This window comes from Oryctolagus cuniculus, chromosome 19 (assembly GCF_964237555.1).
Source record: "Oryctolagus cuniculus chromosome 19, mOryCun1.1, whole genome shotgun sequence".
Lineage (NCBI taxonomy): Eukaryota > Metazoa > Chordata > Mammalia > Lagomorpha > Leporidae > Oryctolagus > Oryctolagus cuniculus.
Genome location: NC_091450.1, coordinates 63561503 through 63576927, shown reverse-complemented (window position 1 = coordinate 63576927; position 15425 = coordinate 63561503). Strand labels below are relative to the sequence as shown.

The 15425-nt window shown below is 40.6% G+C and overlaps 1 long non-coding RNA gene across 1 annotated transcript in view; it reads left to right on the top strand.

Moving 5' to 3' along the window:
* LOC127489155 (uncharacterized) overlaps positions 1-15425 on the top strand; it is a 477275-nt gene that overhangs the window by 332065 nt on the left and 129785 nt on the right. The window lies entirely within an intron of this gene.

Below are 15425 nucleotides of genomic sequence, written 5' to 3'. Positions count from 1 at the left end.
TGGTTCACACTCCAAATACCTGCAACAGCTGGGACTAGGCTAGGCCAAAGTCAGGGTCCAGGAACTCACTCCACAAGGGTGGCAGGAACTCAAAGACTTGGACCATTTTCTGTGTCTCCTGGGCACATTCATAAAAGCTGGAAAAGAAGAGTAGCAGGGACTCAAACTAAGCATTTGATATGGGACATGGGCACTGTAAGTGTTGACTTAACCTACTGTGCCACTACGCTCACCCTAATAAAGTTTATTTTATGAAAGATTCTATGTGCAGCAAAACTCATGTTCAATTCATATGAATATGAATTATGAGCATGTTCTTAATTTTCGTTGTTGTTTTCACCTGAATCTTTACTGTTTCTGAAGGTAAGTTCTTTCTCTCACTAAATAAAAAGCTTAAAATTTTAAGAAAAAAAAAAAGACAAGTGCTAAAACTCTTCCCATATTAACCTACATAAGAATTTAGAATTCTATATCTTCCCACTGAATTGATAACTATATCATTATGAAATCTCTCTGAATATATCTAGTAATAGTTCCTGCATGAAAGTCTGTCTTGTCAGATCTCAAGAGAGTCTTCTATTCAAAATGTGCAGGTATATTTTCAACATTTTTACTCTTAAACATTTAAGGATTGTATCCTAAATAGCAAATAATTAACTGGTTTTCCATTAAATAAGAAAATTTTGATTTCTAGCTGGATCACTTAGTTAATTCACATTTAAAATTTTGTGATATGTTTTACCTGAATTTAGCATCTTACTTTGTTTCCTGTTTTAGTAGTTTCCTCTTCTCCCTCATTTTGAATCTATATAGTTTGTTACTTAATTTCCTCTCCATTGGTTTGTTTTTTTTTCTTTTTTTTTAACTTTTATTTAATGAATATGAATTTCCAAAGTACAGCTTATGGATTACAATGGCTTCCCCCCCATAACGTCCCTCCCACCCGCAACCCTCCCCTCTCCCACTCCCTCTCCCTTTCCACTCACATCAAGATTCATTTTCGATTCTCTTTATCTACAGAAGATCAGTTTAGCATACATTAAGTAAAGATTTCAACAGTTTGCTCCCACACAGAAACATAAAGTGAAAAATAATAGATGATTTTTTAAATCATGATGAAATCAGATCAGACCTATTGTCATGTTTAATCCCAGTGAGAGTCAAGTTGGGAATCGATAATATTTTTTTTTTTACAGAACATCAGTTTAGCATACATTAAGTAAAGATTTCAACAGTTTGCTCCCACACAGAAACATAAAGTGAAAAATACTGTTTGAGTACTTGTTATAGCATTAAATCTCAATGTACAGCACATTAAGGACAAAGATCCTACATGAGGAGTAAGTGCACAGTGACTCCTGTTGTTGACTTAACAAATTGACACTCTTGTTTATGGCATCAGTAATCACCCTAGGCTCTTGTCATGAGCAGCCAAGGCTATGGAAGCCCCCTGAGTTCACTGACTCTGATCATATTTAGACAAGGCCATGGTCAAAGTGGAAGTTCTCTCCTCCCTTCAGAGAAAGGTACCTCCTTCTTTGATGACCCATTCTTTCCACTGGGATCTCACTCGTGGAGATCTTTCATTTAGGTTTTTTTTCCCCCCCCAGAGTGTCTTGGCTTTCCATGCCTGAAATACTCTCATGGGCATTTCAGCCAGATCCGCATGCCTTAAGGGCTGATTCTGAGGCCAGAGTGTTGTTAGGACATTTGCCATTCTATGGGTCTGCTGTGTATCTCACTTCCCATGTTGGATCATTCTCTCCCTTTTTTATTCTATCAGCTAGTATTTGCAGACACTATTCTTGTTTATGTGATCCCTTTGGTTCTTAGACCTATCATTACGATCAATTGTGAACAGAACTTGATCACTGGGACTAGTGAGATGGCATTGGTACATGCCACCTCAATGGGATTGAATTTGAATCCCCTCGTATGTTTCTAACTCTACCGTTTGAGGTAAGTCAGCTTGAGCATGTCCCGATTTGCACATCTCTTCCATCTCTTATTCCCACTCTTATATTTAACAGTGATCACTTTTCATTTAAGTTTCAGCACTTAAGAAGAATTGTGTATTGATTACAGTATTCAACCAAAAGTATTAAGTAGAACAAACAAAAAAAAATACTAAGAGGGATAACATATTAAGCTGCTCATCAACAGTCAGGGTGAGGGCTGATCAAGTCACCTTTTCTCATAGTGTTCATTTCACTTTAACAGGTTTCCTTTTTGGTGCTCAGTTAGTTGTCACCTATCAAGGAGAACAAGTGGTATTTGTCCCTTTGGGATTGGCTTATTTCACTCAACATAATGTTTTCCAAATTCCTGCTCATCACATGAATTATTACTTTGGTTCATTTTTGGAAAGAAGAATGAGATTTCATAAGATTGGTTTTAATAATATCAAGAGATTAATGTTTCTTACATCAAATTTTATTTGTCACAACAAGAGTTATTGATTTTTTTTGTTTTGCAGGCAGAGTGGACAGTGAGAGAGAGAGAGACAGAGAAAGGTCTTCCTTTTGCCATTGGTTCACCCTCCAATGGCCACTGCAGCAAGTGTGCTGTGGCTGGTGCACCACGATGATCTGAAGCCAGGAGCCAGGTGCTTCTCCTGGTCTCCCATGCGGGTGCAGGGCCCAAGCACTTGGGCCATCCTCCACTGCACTCCCTGGCCACAGTAGAGAGCTGGCCTGGAAGAGGGGCAACCGGGACAGAATCTGGAGCCCCGATCAGGACTAGAACCTGGTCTGTGGGTGCCCCAAGGTGGAGGATTAGCCTAGTGAGCCGCAGCGCCAGCCTAAGAGTTATTTATTTTTCAACATGTTATTTATCCATGGCTCACAATAGCTAGTGAGTATTCAGTTTTCTTAAAAGCATGGGGGGGGAGGCATTTGGTGTAGAGATTAAGACTCTGCTTGGGACACCTGCAATCTCAAATTAGAGTGACTGGGTTCAAGTCCTACCTCCATTCTTGATTCCAGTTTCCTGGTTAATGCACATCCTGGGAGGCAGCAGGTGAAATCTCAAGTTTTAAGTCTCTGCCACACATTTGGGATATACTGACTAATTCTTTGTTCCTGGTTCAACCTGTCCCAGCCTTGGCAGTAGCTAGCATTTGGAGAGTGATCCACTGTGTGGGAGATCCCTCTTTGTTGTCCTCTCCGTATGTGTGTCTTTGAAATAAATAAAAATGCAAAAAAAGTGGGATAGTAAAACTTGTATGACTATATCAAAGAGCCTGTTTTACAAGATTGATTTGTAAAGGGGAAAAACAAGTTTCAGACCTGAAAACTATAGAGACAGAAAAATGATTCATCTATCACCAGCTTTGTGCTAAAATCAATGATAAAGGCAAGAGGCAGCCCAATAAATAGGGTTTCAATTGTTAGTCATGCAATGTATTCTGTCCCTATACCCCTTCCATCAAGCACCCCCAACCTCAATGCACAGCTGCAGATCTGCAGAGCAGAGTTTGCTGGTGGCTTGGAACTAGCTGAGGGACCCCACTGGCAGGCAGACATATGTCTATCCTTGCAGGCAGGAGAAGTGGAGAAGCTTTCTTTTCTTTCTTTTTCATCCTTACCTTAAAGCATTCTTGGTTCGAATTCTTCACTCAACTCCCCACTTTGCCGCTGAACTACTTGGTTAAGTCTGCAGGGCCTGTTGACATTGGGTTGTCTACATTAACTGCCAGAGCTGCTTTAGTCACTGGGATATGATTAAATCTGAAAATTGTATTTGTACAATGATTCTTTGCATGTTTTCACATCTTTATGATGTGAATAAATATTTGTTAGTGTCTACAGTGTTTCAAGTGCCCAGACAAAAATGGAAGCAGTTGGAACATTAAATCTAAAAATTCCAGATGTGTAGAGATATCTGGATATGTCACTGAAATTTTCAGATTTCATCCAGATGTTTGGTGTTATGGTTGCTTGTTTCTACAAAAGTCATACATTTATGGTACAATATAAATATGGATTATGACATTATATAGATTCAGCTTCCCATTAACCTAATTCACTGTGGCCACCTTAGGAAATTATGAGACACTATAGATTCATATATAATTTGTTTTCTTCTCTAATCTAATGTAAACCTAGGAGACCAGATATTATACACATTAAATGCAAATGTGTTTCTCAAATTCTAATGTACTCATTGAAACAAATTTCAAAGCAAAATTCTCTTGGCTGCTTTCTTCATTAAATAGAGTCAAGATTGAGAACACATATTTTTCTATTTACTTGAGGAGTAATTGGATCATCTAAACAATGTAAATATTAAATACTTAATTGACTAAGGAGACTTCATGGTAGTATGTTCTGAACAGTAAAGTCTATAATTGGGGATTTTAAATATTTATCACTATAACAATCTATTTCATGGTTTAGTTATTTTTATTAGGCAGATTTTGTTGAAAAAATACCACCTGCATGCACAGATATTAATAACTTAGAAGGTTTGGCTCGTGTATTTTTGAGTTCATGAATAACAACCTCTTTACATTATTCCTATTTGGATTTGATTTTATCTAATTTGTTAATCACACTCCATAACATGACACATTTTACACAGTCTTACCTTAAATCCAGTCTTGAAAAAAGGGAATTATTTAAAAACCCTCCTTTATTCAGCACTTTTCAGAAAAGTTGCAGATCAGAAGATATCATTGACTTGAACCCCAAATAAAATCAACATCAGCACTCATAAAATGCATGTACCATGCTCAAATAGTTTATTTGCTTTGCTGTATGTAATATATTTGGTAAGTCAACTTTCTAGAACCCAAGGTTCTAGCCTAGGTTACTGGAGTAAAAAAAATGTGGAAGGCACACAGGATGCTAACAATGGCAAGGATGTGTGATTCTCAGAGGGAAAATCTCTGTGGTCACAGTCATGTGACAGCTCAACAGTATAGAGTTTTAGGCCACCACTTGGATGGGGGACTTTTAATGACACTCACAGAACAGTGAATGGTTTAGAAACATTCTGTAGAATATGAGTATGGAGCTAACCTTTTACAATTCTCATCACTGATGAAAGCCTCATGCATTGCCAACAACCATCTGTTGTTTCCAAGCCTCCCATTTATTCATTGGGAATGCCTTAAGGGCAAGGTCTGCATTTTATTTTCTGTGCATTCCTCACTCAATCCCTCTCATCATGGTTCTACACAGTACTGGTACCTGGACATTAAGTAACATCTTAGAACCTGTGAATGGATGAATAAATAGAGATCACAAGTCATCAAGAAAACATGGATTCTTTTCATTCTATATAGCTTATATGGTTTGTAAATTCAGCATACTGTATGTACCATGCTTGTATATTTTCACTAAAAATCATTAGAATACTTATTTTGAAAAGCTGAAGTCTTAGGCATTTGGATGAATATACAAAGGAATTTCAAAAAGTTTGTGGAAAACAAAATTAAAAGTTTATCTTGGTGCAAAAAGTTTTGAACACAGTGAATAATTTTTTTCAAAACACACTGTTTCCCTAAACAGTTTGAAGACACTTCATACTTCAGCTGCCATCAAAAGTAGAAAAATAATTTTTTTTCATTCCAGTCAATGAAGCTGGATTAATAGTCATACTAACTTGAACTGTAAAAATTTTTATGTATAAATCTACCATGATGTCATTATTTTAATAGAAATATTTATAATCTGGAATTATTTTTTCAGATTGTGTTTGCTCATCTTGAGATGAAGATAAAGAAACATGTCTCCTCCAAATTTTCCTCTTATTTCAACTCACTCCAATCTTCTTAGTATATTTGAATGCAAATGTAAATGTGTTGACTTTTGGAGTTCTGTACTTGTCCTTCCATTTTCTATAAGATGTGTCCATTATGTATCTGTTGCTTTTTTTGTTCCATTACTAACTTTGTGGAATTTTGGTATCAAATATGCAGTGTAACTCTCAAAGAAAATAGTATATAAGGCATTACAATTACTATAAAATCATCAAAGGTTTTCCCCATATAAATATGTGTATATAAATGTCTATGCATATATTTATGTGTAAATGTGTATTAATATTTATAGGTATGTGGCTCTTATTTTCCACTATGATGTCTATTTTAAAAATTGAAATGGAAGTCATTTGTTGTGCTGTTAAGCACAACAGGTGCTGTGCACCTGTTAAGCCATTGTTTGGGATGCCCATGTAGTGAAGTGTCTGGATTCCAGTAACACCTCCACTTCCTATACAACTTCCTGCTAATGCTCACCCTGGGAGGCATCAGTTGATAGATGAATTACTTGGGTCCCTACCACCCAGGTGGGAGACAGAGGTGGAGTTCTTGGCTCTTGTCAATGGTATGGCCCACTCCTGGCTCCTGTGGTTATGGGGAGTGAACCAACAGTTGGAAGATAATCTCTTCCACTCTCACTGTCTCATTCTGCCTTTCAAATGAATAAAAACAAAATAATTTTTAAAAATAAAATGGTAAAATGTCATATGGTGAGAAAGAAAACCAACGGACATACTTTCTTTTAAATACAAAGTGGTATTCCTAAAATCCGCACCTTCTTCTTAGAATTTTCTTACGTGAAATTTCACATGACAGATGGATGCTGGTATTACAGAATTACTGTACCTCCTCTCCTAGAGAAGAACATCAGCATGGATTTCAATAACTCTATTCCTCCCGGTTTTTGTTTCCTGTCAAGATTATTTTGCATGAACATTTCAGTCTTGGTGACAGTGATTATGATGATGACTTACGTGTTTCCCCCCCCCCCAATCTGGAATGGTCAATGGAGAAAATATCCCTATGGAGAATCTTGAAAGCCTCATTATTCCAATATCAGAAATATGAATACTGAGACAGAGAAAAGCGTAGTTTTCCCAAATTCACACAAAAACTCAGAAGTGAAGCCAAGAGTAGTACCCAGCTCATGTGCAACAGATCTAATGTAACCTGCACTGTCAAGCTCACATGGTGATTAGACTGAGTAGTGTAATTACCTAAAGTACAGGGCAGGAAAAGAGCGCCCCACTTACCAACCCAGTCACAGCAAGTGGAGGAATTACATGAATGAGAGTCACCATATGGATGGTGCTCACACATTTCACAATCCTGTACTTTACCTTCTTATCCTGAATGCTCTAAAAACAGGAGTTTGAGATAGAATTCAAATAAAAAAACCAAACCCCAATTCTGGAGCCAGATAAAGACATAGGTGTTTAAATCCTGGGGTTAGAGTTTCCATCTGTGTCATGTTCATGTAATCTTTACCTCAATTGTCTCATTTATAACATAGAAATAATGTTCACAACATAAGGGGAAAGTGTATTAGAAATAAAGCACAGGTAGCACATATGCTGTAACATGATGCATGTAGTGATCCTTATGATTAGTAAGCGGTAATAATATGTCAGTTCTCATCAAATATTTTTAAAGATTTATTTATTTATTTGAAAGGCAGAGAGTTACAGAGAGGCAGAGAGAGAGAAGAAGAGAGAGAGAGAGAGAAAGAGGGAGGGAGAGAGAGAGAGAGAGGTCTTCCATCCGCTATTTCACAGTCAATGATTATAGGCTGGCGACGTGGCTCAACAGGCTAATCCTCCACCTGCAGCACCAGCACATTGGGTTCTAGTCCCAGTCGGGGCACCAGTTCTGTCCTGGTTGCTCCTCTTCCTGTCTAGCTCTCTTCTGTGGCCCGGGAAGGCAGTGGAGGATGGCCCAAGTGCTTGGGCCCTTCACCCACCTAAGGGACCAGGAGAAGCACCTGGCTCCTGGCCATTGTGGGGGTGAACCAACGGAAAAAGGAAGACCTTTCTCTCTCTCTCTCTCTTTCACTGTCCACTCTGCCTGTCAAAAAAAAAAAAAAAAAGAGAGAGAGAGAAAGAAGTCAATGATTATATTAACTTAATACATTTTGTGTCATGCATGGTTGCACATGGATTGGATGCCTAAGACCTACTTACAAATATATCATGTTATTTTTCAACTGTTCCACATTTAACCAGAAGAATTTGGAAACATTACCATCATTCCTCCTTCCTCCATAGAAATAAACAGAAAACTAATTCATAAACATTTCCAAATTACTCATTATTCGATTTTGTTTCATAATGATTAGATTGACAAAAATATATTGATTCTTTCTAACTTAGTCTAGCAAGACATATATGAGTATTCAAGAAATACAGTAAATCATATTTTTGTATCATATTTTCTCTTTGTGAGATACATTTTATCACACTGGTAAACAATCTATCTAATTTAATTTTGGGGAGATCCTGTTCAAATTGAAGGTACAAAACATACCTTTCTATCAATCACTTGAAGGAATAAAAATTATGCTTGTATTGATATCTATTTCTTTTTGTAGAATAACTCTGACTTTCAAAGAAAATAAATCTTAAAAAACAATTCTATAAAACTATTCAGTTAACATTTGAGGTAAGTGATACTTAGGTGAAAATATGATGTTTGCAATATAAATACAAACAATTGGCATAGTTATTATTTGAACCATCTGGGGAACAGTGTATTTTGCTGTCAGTTCCTTATGCTGCATTCTGTTTGTAAAAAGCAATTCAGAAATAAAAAGAAAGCCACAGAGAATTTAGCATGAGAGCGGTAGTCTAAACATTCCAAACCTGAAAACGTTTGAAGTCTGCAGAACTGATCTGCAAATGCTCTTGAGAAAGTGGTGTTTGTTGTGGTGGTTGTGGTTGTTTCCTGATTTCTTACCTAAAACTGGCCAGGAAAATTGAGTAATAATTCTCTCACGTGTACCTCAACGTTCAACTTTTGCCAAATAATGCTAACAGGAGTGGACAAAGGAACAAACGTGGTCCCAGAAAAAATAGATTGCTACATCAAGTTTTGAGAGCCTATTAAAAATTCAATAAGAATTTTTGAAATAAATCTAATAATTCTCTATTACCATGTCTTTTCTCAATAATCTCATTTTGACATTTGATATGCTTAAAGATATAGATACATTTAAAAATTAAAAAGTTTTTCTTGTATGCCTTATTTCCCACCTTTAGTAATTTTTAAATTAAATCTGGTTTCAAACTGTGATCAAGAATTCCAGAAAATATTTTATTATATCATGGTTAGTAATTCCCCTTTAAAATATTGTTTACATTTTAAAAAATATAGTTTTCAGAAACAGTTCTTAAAACGAATTTTCAAAGATAATTATTGTCATATCCAGTTCATGTTAGGGGCTTTATTTTGTATTTCTGCCCTTTTGGAAATGGTTCATTGAGATAAACATTCATTTCCTTTATTTAAAGACTAATCACATTATTTTGGAACACATTTTTGTAGAACTATTCAAGCATCCACTGCTTTTGCAAATGTGTAATATTGATGGTTGAAAATATTTTTACATCTTTTTTATGTTCAGTGAATATTGATATTGAAAATCCATCACTTATCTAACCTGATGAAACATGAAACTCAAACTATTATTTTATTCAAGCTAATACTTCTAATTAAATAATTCCTTAGGCTTTCATTTTTTTTTTTTTTTTTTTGTAAGAGCTCCACTTTCATTGGCTTTGCCAACATTGGAATTGGTAATTTTTGTGATCCTGGGCCTATGTAATGTAAGAGAGTGGTGTTTAAAAAGTAGTAAGCAGGAGCTAGCATTTGGCCAAGTGGTTAAGAATCCCCTTGAGACAACCTTGCTACAATGGAATGAGGGCTTCTGAGTGTTGTTTCCATTTCTAACTTCCTGCTAATGCAGAGGCTGGGAGGCAGCACAGGAGGGCTCAAGGAATTGGGTTCCTGCCACACACACACAGTAGAATTACTCTCTGCCTTTCAAATGGATACATGAAAACTAAAATATAGAAATATAAAACGTGGAGAAAGTTATGTCTAAAATTATCAGGCTTTAAAAACACACACCTGTATATTCATTAGACAATTGGCTCCTAACACTGCTACACCTGCAGGTCCAATTGGGACTGTCAGATGGACCAACATCAGCGTGACCAGTGCCAGTCCTGCCGGCTCAAGAAGTGCTTCCAGGGGGGTTGTGCAGAAGGAGGGTGAGTGGCCCCCAGCCCAGCTGCAGCCTAGGGGGGGCGTGTGGTAGGTGGGTGAATGGCACCCCAGCCCGCTGCAGCTGGTGGGGGAGGCCTGCGGAAGGAGGGTGAGCGGCCCCCATCCTCCCTGCAGTAGGCTGGTGGGGCCCGGGGTTGGCACCTGCTAACCACAAGACCAGGGCCATTGCACCCTGTACTGGCGCAGGAATCCAATTACAGCTGTGGCCAGGGCCTGGTCCCCTGCCCAGGCCTGGCCACTGCGTCCTAAAGACATACACAGACACACACATACACAGACACACACATACATGGACACACACATACATGCACACACACGAACAAACAACACACGCACATACACACATTTATTTGGTTTCCGTTGCCCCCACCCCTGCCTCTGTTTGCTTAAGGCAGGAGCCGGGCAGCCTGAGCCCATGGGGACCCCACTCTTGTTCCGTCCCCTAGAAGCCCCAGCCTGGCCCAGGGCAGACACAGTCCAATCAGCGTGGCCCTAAAAGCCAATGCCCTGCAGTTTCTCCAGGCTCCACACAAGGGGGGGGGGCGGCAGTGGTCTCGGGGTAGGGGTGGGGGTGGGGTTCCAGCCTCAGGATAAATGCGCACCCCATACCTGCTTTCTGTCTGCCGGTTCTTCCCAGGGTCTGACCCCAGTCTCTCGCGCTTTCGAAGTCTTCCCCCCTCATTGCGTCTGTGAGGGAAGCTGATAAAGTTGGCTCAGAGCCCCTTGGAAAAGCCACTCCCTTCAGCTTGGGGGGGTTCACCTGTGCCCCCTCTTCTCACGTGGCTGATCTGAAATCCCGCTGGCCCGGCCCTCAGGTGGGCGCGCCTACAGCCATGTGCTGCATCCCCCACCCCATGCGCGGCCTCCCACCATCATAGCTCACAACCCCTTACTTTACTTTGGAACCCAATGACTTCTCCAGGGACTCTCTTTGTCTTGTGCACTGTTGTGCCCCAGGGTCCCTGCATACAGTTGGCCCTCAGTAAATAGCCCATGGCTTCAGTTGCCACCAGGGTAGCCCTTCCTCCATGGCCAATACTGCTATAAAGCAGATTTGTTAATTCGGAGGTTGGTGTTAAAGAGGGAGTTGTGGGTGGGATTTGAACCCCACGCTCCAGCCTGGGCTGGAGGTGGGAGAGTTGGGGGTGGGGGTTTGAAGAAGGGGGGGTGAGCAGGTGCAAAGGCCCAGGGGTAGGATGGGGGGGAGCAGTGGTGCAGGCGGGGCTTATAACCAGGGCAGCACTTTTGGGCCCCATTTGACCACTCCTACTGCACAGCTGACCCCCACCCCCGCAGGACTCAGCCCCACCTCCAGCCCCTAGTCCCCTCCAGGGCTGGTAATGCGCCCTGCGTGAGGCTGGCCTAGGGCTGGAGCTCATGGATTCCATCAGGCCAGGTGGGCGGGCTCATTAAGGCTCCTTAATTTGCCCTGCCTGGCAGCCAGCCCTCCCTGCCTCGGTTTCCCTCCTCCCACCTCACCTGCTTGCTGCGGGCGAGGCCCCAGCTCCCAGTCCCACCTGGGGAAGACCCCAGGCCCCCTCCCCACCCGGGCTCTCCAGGAGCTGGGGTGGGGGGACTCTGAGGGAGCCTCGCTCTGGCAGTCTTCTCCCTACCCTTCTCTCTCTCCCTCCTGCTGCCCCGCAGCGCTGCAGCGCAGCAGCATCCCTCAATCGCTGCCCGGCAGCGCTGGCCGCCTCCTCCTGCAGCCTTCCTGGCTGGGTGCTAGCTTGGCGGCGGACAGAGGCTTGTTCCCGGTGCAGCTGTGGGCACGGCAGGTGTGGGCGGCGGCGGCGCGGCGCTGGGCATGGACCAGTTGAGAACGCTGGCGGCGCAGCTGCTCTTAGCGCTGCCCCTGCCTGCACAGGGCGCCACTACAGGCCAAGCGCGCGCGGCCTTCCTGGACCAGGAGCAGGTGGAGGAGCTGGGCCGCCTGCAGGGGGACTCCGTGGAACCCGGTGCCTCAATGTCATGGCGCTCTTGGCCTCTGCGCGCGCTGAGAGGCTGCAGGAGCAGGCGCAGGTGGCTCTCATGGAGTATTGCGCGCCCAGTACCCGTCCCAGCCCCAGTGCGCCCGGCCCTGCGCGCGCTCCAGGCGCCCCTCATTGCGCAGCTCCACTTGCTGCCCCTGGTGGGCAAGACGCCCGCCCAGAAGCTCACCCGGGACTCGCTGCTGGCGGGCAGCCCCTTCAACTGGCCCTAGGGCTCTGGCCGGTGAGCCGCCGCGTCAAGAAGACACTCTCTGCTCTGATTTCGGTATCACAGATTGCACAACACCTGGAAATAGTTTCTTTAAATGTGATGACCGGTTACAACGCAGAGAGGTTAAATGAAAAAGTGTCTAATCACGACCACATTCTTTCTTAGTAACTTCAGGCAGATTTAGCATCTCTACAATATATTAAATAATGGCCAGATATTTCCCAGGAACACCATGTTTTTCTGATGGATTTCAAAATTTCATGGGAAATAGAAGTAGAAGATAAGTTTATGTTGGTGCATAACATTTGAAATATGTATTTCACATAATACACGTTATCCATGAACTTTTTAAATAACCCATGTATATATAAATTTCAACATGTTTTGAACCAAAATAAATTTAACTTTTAATTCCATTTCCACAATCTTTTTAAGGTACGCTTATGTGAGTCAAACAGATGGCTTCGCTCACGTAACACAGGTTTGAGGAAATGTATCTGTATAAACATGTTTTGGGGGCTGGTGCTGTGGTGCAGCAGGTTAACGCCCTGGCCTGAAACGCTGGCATCCCATATGGCCACCAGTTGAAGACCTGGGTGCTCCATTTCCGACCCAGCTTTCTGCTATGGCCTGGGAAAGCAGTGAAAGATGGCCCAACTGCTGCACCCGTGTGGGAGACCCAGAGGAAGCTCCTGGCTCCTGGCTTGGGATCAGCGCAGCTCTGGCCATTGCGGCCAATTGGGGAGTGAACCAGTGGGTGGAAGACCTCTGTCTCTCTCTCTCTTTCTTTCTGCCTCTGCTCTCTCTGTGTAACTCTTTCAAATAAATAAATCAATATTTAAAAAATAAATAAGCATGTTTTTGAAAAATAGTGGAGATATATATATATATAATACATCCTGCTTTGCAAGGGTTTTTTTTTGCTTAATAATGTAAATATATTTTATAGCTAAACTATGTTTCTTCATATGGATTTATCATATACTATTTAATGAATACTGTACTGTTAGATATTTACTTTTCTATCCTCAAGTTTCCCTAAGAAAAAGTTTCCATAGACACTTCTGAAACCTATTTTTCCATAGAAAGATTTTTTTAGGAAGTGCTTATTTGGGACAAGAGTATATAATAACATAATCTGTATTGCTAAGACTTTTGGTACACATCACCAATTTCTTTTGCAAATTCACATTCTATTCAATGGCCATTGCCTCATATATGTCAAAATGTCAACAGTTGCAATAATTGTTTTGAATCTGATGAAAAACACATACTTTAATTTGTATTTATTCAATTTTTAAATAAACATCTTACTGAGTTTGCTGATAATTATATATATATTATACATAGTTATTATATTATATATTATATTATAGTTAAGATATATAATATATAGTCTAATGTGATATAGTCTAATATATAATTATATGTTATTATAAATTATATAATTATTATATATGTTATGTAACTATATAACTATGTTATATATTGTATAACTATATAATATATAATATAATAATATATGCATATATGTGTATATATATATATACACACACACACTCATAGATTTATTTTTTTGACAGGCAGAGTTAGACAGTGAGAGAGAGAGACAGAGAGAAAGGTCTTTCTTCCATTGGTTCAACCCCCAAATGGCCCCCATGGCCGGCAAGCTGAGTCAATTCGAAGTCAGGAGCCCGGTGCTTCCTCCTGGTCTCCCATGCACGTGCAGGGCCCAAGCACTTGGGCCGCCCTCCACTGCCTTCCTGGGCCACAGCAGAGAGCTGGACTGGAAGAGGAGCAACTGGGACAGATTTTTCATTCATTTCTGGAAATATTTTTTAAGATTTATTTATATATTTGAAAGGCAAAGTTACAGAGAGGCAGAGGCAGAGAGAGAAAAAGGTCTTCCATCTACTGGTTCACTCTCCAGAGGGCTGCAACAGCAAGAGCTGCCCTTATCTGAATTCAAGAGCTTCTTCTAGGTCTCTCACATGGGTGCAGGGGCCCAAGGACTTGGGCCATCTTCTACTGCTTTCCCAGGCCATAGCAAAAAGCTAGATATGAAGGGGAGTACCTGGGACTTGAACTGGGGCCCATATGGGATGCCAGCACTACAGGTGGTGGCTTTACCAACTATGCCATAGCATCAGCCCCAGGATATACTTTTTAATTTTAACAAAATTAATAAACTATGAGTAAAAGTAATTGAGGAAACACAGGGAAAAGTAACACTAGTGTCCATTTTCATGTATTAAAACAATTGTTTACAGAGAAAAGAGCTTTGTCAACATCAGAAAAAAATATTGTAAAACTCTTAGGGGTAAGGCCAGCACTGCAGCCCACTAGGCTAATCCTCCGCCTGCAGCACCAGTACCCAGAGTTCTAGCCCTGGTTGGGGCACCGGATTCTGTCCTGGTTGCTCCTCTTCCAGTCCAGCTTTCTGCTGTAGCCCAGGAAGGCAGGGGAGGATGGTCCAAGTCCTTGGGTCCTGCACCCATATGGGAGACCAAGAGGAAGCACCTGGCTCCTGGCTTTGGAATGGTGTATCTCTGGCCATAGCGGCCATTTGGGGGGTCAACCAATGGAAGGAAGACCTTTCTCTCTGTCTCTCTCACCATCTAACTCTGCATGTCAAAAAAAAAAAAAAAAACTCTTGGGATAAAAACTTGACTAGAGATAAAAATCCACTATACTTTGAAAATCAAATTCCCAAACACAAACACAAATATAAATTCCTAAAATCCAATATAAGAAGTATAAAATAGGAAAACTCCAAATTAAAACGAGCAAGTTGAATCCCAGTTTGAAGGCCACCAGCCAATAAAACAGTTAGAGAAACAAAACTTCAGTTATAGAAACACAAAATATTTCAAACATTTAAGAAATAAAAAACACCTATATTTCTCAGATGTATCAAAGTATAAATAAGCAAAGCATATTTTCAGATTTCTTTTAGAAAGCCAGCATTACATTGATAATGATGCAATATAAATTAAGAACTTTCAATATAAATTAAGTATAAACTCTCTTTCATATACAGATGTATAAATCCTTAGTATTTGTATAATAAATGAAATCGCATATGAAAATGTAATGAATAACAAGTCACATATAATAAAAAATACAAGAGGTGGTTAACATTTCTTAACAAGTCATGTAAATTTTCCAGGTAGGTGAC